General features: G+C 41.2%; 1 pseudogene; it reads right to left on the bottom strand.

Moving 5' to 3' along the window:
• Positions 1-3,138: 3,138 nt before the first annotated feature.
• LOC114051673 lies at positions 3,139-3,638 on the bottom strand (annotated as a pseudogene).
• Between the last annotated feature and the right edge of the window lie 2,816 nt (positions 3,639-6,454).

Below are 6,454 nucleotides of genomic sequence, written 5' to 3'. Positions count from 1 at the left end.
GCTGCAGAGGTGAAATCAACAGACCTTGGCACCATATTGGACCTGGGGAGTGAGATATAATGAGGAATCCAGGATGGCTCCTAGGATGGGAGATGGGAGTCTGTTGCTCCTTATCTTTCCCAGGATGCCTTGTTTTGGTGTTTTTCCCCCCTCTTTCTCTATTTAAATTCTTTTCTTTTTCTTCTCTTTCATATATCTATTTATTTATTTATTTTTTAAACATTGTTTTGAAAAATTTTGAGTTCCAAATTCTTTCCCTCCTTTTAGCTCCTCCCCCACCCATTGAGAAGGCAAGTAATATGATATCAATTATGCAAAACTTATTTCCATATTAGTCATGTTGCAAAAAAACAACCCAAGAAAAATTAAAAAAAAATACTTCAATTTGTACTCTGAGTTCATTAGTTCTTGCTTTGGAGGAGGATAGCATTTTTCATAATGAATCTTTTGAAATTGTCTTGGATCATTGTATTAATCAAAGCAGCTAAATCTTTCACAGTTGATCATTGTTAAGTATTGCTGTTACTATATACAATGTTATCCTGGTTCTTCCTGCTCTACTTGTATCAATTCATTTAAGTCTTCCCAGGTTTTTCTGAAACCATCCTGTTCAGCATTTCTTCTAGCACAATAGTATTCCACCATAATGATATACAACCTGTTTAGTCATTCCTCGATTGATGGGTATCTCCTCCATTTCCAATTCTTTGTCACCACAAAAAGAGCTGCTATAAATATTTTTGTATGGGTGAATCTTTTTCCTTTTTCTGTGATCTCTCTGGGATTCAGACCTAGTAGTGGTATTTCTGACTCAAAGGGTCTGCAGTTTTATAGCCCTTTGGGCATAGTCCCAAATTGTTCTCCAGAATGGTTGGACCAGTTCACTATTCACCAAAAGTGTCTTAGTATACTTAATTTTCCACATCCTGTCCATCATTTGTTATTTTTTTTTCTGTCATGTTAGCCAATCTTATAGGTGTCAGGTGGTGCCTCAGAGTTGTTTTACATTTCTCTAATCAATAGTGATTTAGGGCATTTTTCCACGTGAATATTGATAGCTTTGATTTCTTCTTCTGAAAACAGCTTATTCATAACCTTTGACCATTCATCAATTGGGAAATGGTTCTTATTTTTATAAATTTGACTTAGTTCCCTAAATATTTGAGAAATGGGACCTTCATCAGAGAAACTGGCTGAAAACATTTTTGATATCACTTCACTGTCTATGATACCTTTTAGCAAAATGTGGGGTCTCTAATTATCTCTTTAAATGAGGTCTATTTTTGCTTTTGCTTTGTCTGAGATCATGATTGCTACCTTGCTTTTTTTTTAAAACTCATCTGAAGCATGACAAATTCTTCTCCAGCCCTGTGTTTTAACTCTGTGTGTGCCTTTCTGTTTCAAGCATGTTTCTTGTAAACAATATATTGTTGGATTCTGGTTTCTAATCAATTTTGCTATCTGACTCCGTGTTATGGATGAATTCATCCTAGTCACATTCACAGTTATGATTACTAACTGTGTATTTCCCTCCATCTTGTTTTCTTCTGTTTATCCTTTTCTCTTTCTTTTTACCCTGTCTCTCCTCAAAAGTCTTTGATTCTGACCACTACCTCCCTCAATCTATCCTATCTTTTATTCCCTTCCTGCTTCCCTGTTAGGTAAGACAGATTTTCATACTCAACTTAGTGTCTGTGTGTGTGTGTGTGTATGTATGTATTCTTCCCTCTTTGAACCACCTTGATAAGAGTGAGGTTCAAGCATTGCCTACTATTCCCTTCATCTTCCTTTTCACTATTAAAGCTTTTCCTTGTATAGCTCTTTTATGCAGACAATTTCCCCTATTCTTTCTCTCCTTTCCTCCCCCCAGTGCATCCCTCTTTCTTACCCCTTCATTTTTTTGAGATAATTCCAACATAATCAATTTACACTCATTCCCCTTGTCTATGAAGACTCCTTCTAACTGCCCTAATAATGATAAAGTTCTTAGGAGTTACATGTATACATGTATGATCTTCCCATATAGGAATGCAAACAGTTTAACCTTATTGAATTCCTTATGATTTTTCTTTTATGTTTATCTTTTTTATGATCCTCTTGAGTCTTCTGTATTTGAATGCTGAATTTTCTATTTGGTTCTTATATGTTCATCAGAAATGTTTGAAAGTCCTTTATTTCATTAAATATCCATTTTTTTTTCTCCTGAAGAATTATACTGAGTTTGGATGGGTAGGTTATTTTTGGTTGTAATCCTAGTTCCTTTGCCTTCCAGAATATCATATTCTAAAACCTCTTTTCCTTTAACATGGAAGCTGCTACATTTTGTATGATCCTGACTGTGGCTTCATGATATTTGAATGATTTTTTCTGACTCTGAAATATTCTCTCCTTGACTGGTGAGCTCTGGAATTTGGTTATAATATTCCTGGGAGTTTTTACTTTGGGATCTTTTTTAAGAGGTGATCAGTGGACTCTTTTGATTTATATTTTACCCTATGGTTCTCAGATATTGGGGCCATTTTCTTTTATAATTTCTTGAAATGTATCTAAGCTCTTTTAAAAAATCATGACTTTCATATAGTCCAGTAATTTTTAAGTTATTTCTCCTTGTTCTATTTTTAAAGTCAATTGTTTCTCTGATGAGATATTTCACATTGTTCTCTATTTTTCATTCTTTTGACTGGTTTTATTGTTTCTAGATTCTTCATAGAGTCATTAGTTTTCACTTATCCAATTCCGATTTTTAAGGAATTGTTTTATTCTTTGAGCTTTTCTTTTTCTGTTTGGCCAATTGTACTTTTAAGGTGTTATTTTCTTCAGAATTTTTTTGTGCCTCTTTTACCAAGCTGTCAACTCTCTTTTCATAATTTTCTTGCATCCCTTTCATTTCTTTTCCCACTTTTTCCTCCACCACTCTTCTCTCTTTAACTCTACCAGGAATTCTTGTTGGGCTTGTGTCCAATATACATTTTTTCCCCTTTGAAACTTTGCTTGTAGCTGTTTTCACATTGTCTTCTTCTGAATTTGTGTCTTGATCTTCTCTGCCACCATAGTAGTGCAATTAGGGTTAGGGCTTTATTGTGGGTGCAGCACTACGTTCTCATTTCTGCCTTGGGGCTGCCTGCCAGGCTGCTCCTCTTAGTCATGCTTCAGGCTCAGCCTCTCGAACAGGTACTCGCTCAGTCTGGACTGGGGGTCTGCCTGCACATGGCACAGAGTGGTCAGGTGGTCACCCAGGCCCTTCAGCAGATTCACCTCCTCACCCAGGTAGTGGCTCTCCAGGAAGTCACAGAGGTGTGGATGGCCTGATTCGGGCCCTTTTCCAGGTTCAGGGTAGCCTGCATGGCATCCGAGCTGTGACCCCACTCATCTTGGGCAGGTTTCTGCATAGCCTAGAGGATGACATGGCCCCCATGCTGGTTCTGGAGCTGCATAAGGTGCTCGGCGCCCTTGAGTTTATCCTTCGCCAGCTCATGGAAAAAACATGACGCCCTAGGCAGGTTGACATCGTCCCAGTCAAAATAAAAACCCAGGCACAGGTAGGAGTAGGATGCCTGGAGGTACAGGTTGACCAGATGGTTGACAGAGGCCTTGGCCTCGGAGCAGAAGTTTTGGCAGGTCAGGGAGGTGGAACTCATGGCACCCTGCGAAGGTGGAGGAGGCTGCTAGTCCTGGAGGCAAGGTGGGGGGCGGCTGGTCCCAGAGGCGGGGTGGGGGATGGATAGTCCCAGGAGCTGGCAAACTGCAGAAAAGCAAAGGCCAAAAGCAAGGGGAGCTGGGGGACCCCGGATCTGTTCCGTCCAAACACTGTTGAAGCAAGAACCAGAGTGGGGGATGAGGTGTCCATAGTAGCTTTTTATGGTCAGGGTTTTTTTATTTGCTCATTTTCTAGACTATTTCTTGACTTTGAACTTTCTGTTAAAGTTGGGCTTTGCTCAGCTTGGGGTGAGGAAGCACTGCATCAAACTTTAGCCTTTTTTTCTCTTTTCTTTTCTTTCTTTCTTTCTTTTTTTAGGTAATTGGGGTTAAGTGACTTGCCCAGGGTCACCTAGCTAGTAAGTGTCAAGTGTTTGGTCTGAGGCCAGATTTGAACTCAGGTCCTCCTGACTTCAGTGCCAGTGCTCTATCCACTGTGCCACCTAGCTCCCCCCCCCTTTTTAAAATAAATTTTTATTGATATATTTTGCTTTTACATTTCCTGAATTTGCTTCTTTTCTTTTCTTTCTTTTCTTTCCTTTCTTTCTTTTTTTTTAGGCAATTGGGGTTAAGTGACTTGCCCAGGGTCACCTAGCTAGTAAGTGTCAAGTGTTTGGTCTGAGGCCAGATTTGAACTCAGGTCCTCCTGACTTTAGGGCCTGTGCTCTATCCACTGGACCACCTAGCTGCCCCTAGGCTTTTTTGTGTTGCTGTTTTCAGAGCTAGTTCTGGGGATCTGCACGTTTTCAGTGTTTCCAAGGTGGTGTGATCCTGGGAGAGGTAGGATCACTGTTCTCCTGGTCTATGCTCTGGTCTTTACCCCACAAGGGCCCCTGCTCCCCTGCAGCTGCACGTGCCAGTGCTCCTCTCTGCCTTGGAACTGAAACCAGGGCCTCTGCTTTCTTGTGACTGACCAGAAGAGCTCCTCTCTGCCCTAGGGCTATGACTCAGAGCTGGATGTGGGCAGTAGAGTTGTCAGGTAGTGCCTGGTCCTGAGCCGAGGGCCAGCTCAGGGTCCCCTGTAATTTTTTTCATGACCAGTTGTCCAATCCCCTTATCATCTCTGGGCTTAGTGGTCCCAAAGTTGTTGCTGTTGTAGTTGTCTCCAAGGCCAACCATTGGTGCTACCCCCACCCCTGTGTCACATGCTTCTCCTGAGACCTCCTAAGTTGTCTTGGGATGGAAAAATGTCCTCACTCTGACCTTTTGTTGCCTCTGCCATGCCAGAATTCAATTTGACTTGTTATTTAAAAGTTTCTTGGAGGGGATTGTTGGCTGGGTTGCTGACTCTATTCCACCATCTTGGCTCTGCCCTTTGTTTATATGTTTAAACAGATATAATGCCAGGAGAATTTAAGCACCTCAGGAGCAGAGGTTGTATTTTTATGTTATTTTGGTCTTTCCAGTGCCCAGGACAGTGCCTGACACACGCAAAGATTAGCAAATGCATCTTAGGTTGGTTTTAAGATACTATTATACTAGACTTTTAGACAGACTTAGTACAGGTTTTCATAGACGTTGGCGAGCCCAAAGTGGAAAGCTGAAGAAACATTCTGTAATTTCATTGACCTTGTTATTCTCCCAAACCTCAGAGTTTTTGTCTTAGACAAGGTTGTGGTCCTGAGTCTGTGCTGCTCCATCCCAAATTCCAGTTCCAATTTGTCTGTCTTCCTATTGATTGATTTCCCAGAGCTTTCTGAGCTCACTCAGACCCAGCTTAGTGAGAATTACCGACAGATAATGCTGAGGTATCTCTGGAACTGCCTGCTGGACGGAAGCCTCTGCAGCTGTAGGGGAAAATTTAGTGATTTCATCATTTGGCTACAGGGAGGCAAATCTGCTTGCTGTCCTTGGCCACCTTTGTTCATCTGAAACACAATATCTGGCTGAGTCTGATAATATTTTTGGCCTATCAACTCTGTGTGTGTGTGTGTGTGTGTGTGTGTGTGTGTGTGTGTGATTTTTTTGAGCAAGCTATTAGAGGGAAAAAAAGAACTGATGAGTCATCCACATCTTACCCAGGACTGGTTACCACATCGAAGCTTGAGTGAACATGGACTTCATTAGTGGTATGTTGTGGGATTCTGAAGGCTGAAATTAAAAGCACATTTGGAAGTTGCCCCATTGCTTCCCCAGGGTCCCAAATTCACTCTGGACTGTGCTTCTGAGGAGACTCCCTCTTCTTCCCTCCATCCCCCTAAAACATCTGTTCCTCTTTATCTAAAATCCTGTTTAAAGGTGTCTTATCACAGAATCACAGACTCATCCATCTGGAACTTGAAGGGACCTCAGAGACTGACTAGTTCCAAGCCTTTATTTGACAGATGAAGAAACTGAGGCCAAGGAAAGCTAAGGGACTTCATCAAGGTCATTAAGTTGGTGTCAGAGGCAGGATCTGAGTCCAGGTCCTTAAACTTGAGTTGGACTTTCTGGGTCTCAGTTTCTATTTTCCTTTTTTGATAGGAGCTGTGACTTCACTGATTTAAGGCACTTTTGTATGGAAACTCACTTCACTGATTACCAACTCTTACGTAAGTTAGAGGCTTGGAGAGTTACCTGAGGGTGCTGAGAATTTAAGGGACTTACTGTGACATTCTGTTTGTCTTCAGGTTTCTTTATTTGTCAAGGAAGGAGATTGGACCAGAATTATCTCTAAGGTCCTTCCATCACTAAAACTTTTACAATTCTACCCTCCCTTGCATCCATTCTTCTTTCCTTCCCTTCCCTTCCCTTCCCTTCCCTTCCCTTCCCTTCCCTT

Source organism: Vombatus ursinus, unplaced genomic scaffold, assembly GCF_900497805.2.
Source record: "Vombatus ursinus unplaced genomic scaffold, bare-nosed wombat genome assembly UNPS02014804.1, whole genome shotgun sequence".
Taxonomy (NCBI): Eukaryota; Metazoa; Chordata; class Mammalia; order Diprotodontia; family Vombatidae; genus Vombatus; species Vombatus ursinus.
The sequence above is the reverse complement of the archived record's forward strand: the minus strand, read 5'-3'. Positions and strand labels throughout refer to the sequence as shown.